This window comes from Morone saxatilis, unplaced genomic scaffold, assembly GCF_004916995.1.
Source record: "Morone saxatilis isolate NCDOM2014 unplaced genomic scaffold, NCSU_SB_2.0 Contig3, whole genome shotgun sequence".
NCBI lineage: Eukaryota > Metazoa > Chordata > Actinopteri > Moronidae > Morone > Morone saxatilis.
Window position 1 is genome coordinate 21,990,867 of NW_023339873.1, and position 1,465 is coordinate 21,992,331.

Consider the following 1,465-nt stretch of genomic DNA (forward strand, 5'->3'; position numbering starts at 1 on the left):
ATGGGAGGCACCTTGTTGAACTGCCCAGGACAAACCAAACAGATTGTGTTGTTTTGCAGCCACCATAGTTTCTCCTTCATGAGAGGAAATTTAAGTCAGTGTGACCCTTCTAGATCCACATGTTGTGAATTCAAACCCTGCTATGTCAGTGTGACCCTTCTAGATCCACATGTTGTGAATTCAAACCCTGCTATGTAGCACCCAGCGGAGATAAAGATAGAAAATACAGACTCAGAGACTTAAGAATTAAGAGAAAACACCACTTACTGGAAAATTCCACTGAGGGCAGTGTTTAAAAATTTAAACCATCTGATTAGTACATTGTCCATAGTTCACTTCTTGAGAGATCCCTGTTGCAGTGTGGATTCAAACAGTATGATGGTGGGACAGGAACTACCAGTATATGGAAACACCTTTTGCCCCTGATGTCTGTTTAAGCTGTAAACAGTAAGTGGGGGGCATGATAGCTTACCTCGTAGATGTACCTAGGGTCCTTGCTGTACCGGCCAAGGATTCGAATCTGACCCATGGCCCCTTGCTGGGTGCAAGCATCTCCATTCATTTATCTAAATACAAGCATTGTCTGTGCAAATGTACCTATATGGTCATGCATTGTGTCATTTGTATGACTGAAACTTGATTGAAAGCAGCCCAGCTTTTGGGCCGTCAGTGGTTGGTGCTGCAAAATGGTTCCATTTGGGCTCTTTCAAAGGGACGACTTTCAAATGTGAGTCTGTCCACTGTGAGGTTTTTGTTGATATGTAAATACAGTCTCTCTGCAGTTGAAATTCAGGACCATGACAGATATTTAAATAGGGGGAAAGTGCTTTTCCTCTGATCAAAGCACATGGCTAACTGGATCTGATCCACAGGTAGGTAAGATGTATTTGTGCAGCATTTTCTTTGGCAAGAACTCCTCGGTCTCTTTGCGGTTTTCCTGCGCCTCATCCTCTAAACGTAAAAGGCATTGCTACTGGCACACTCTGGGGAAAATTTTTCCATCTTTGTTCCATTTACAGTAATGTGCAATATGTAGACTTGGACGAAAAGAATCATGCCATCTAGGGGAAAGCATGGGCATACATATATAATCGGGTCATTCTGCTACTTTGGTTCCACTTGGTTAAAAATAATGTTTGGTGTTCTATTGAGGCTAACTGATCTGAATAAATCAGAAATGCTGAGTAACACAGCCAGTGAGGGAAAAAATGGAAACGTGCTGGCGCTTTCCCCCTCGCAAAAGCAGAGGAAAGCTGTTTCTTATAAAGGTATGATTTGTGCTAGAGAAACAGGCCAGGATCAGCGGTCTTTTAATGAACACTGGGACCATCGTCCCAAGTGGACGGTGAATCATCAGCACTTGCAGTCACACTGACCTTTCTGTTGTTAGGATTCATCAGAGTGGACATATTTAAGCTGTCCATCAGAGACCAGGGAGTTTAACAACAAATAGTGTATATACTTT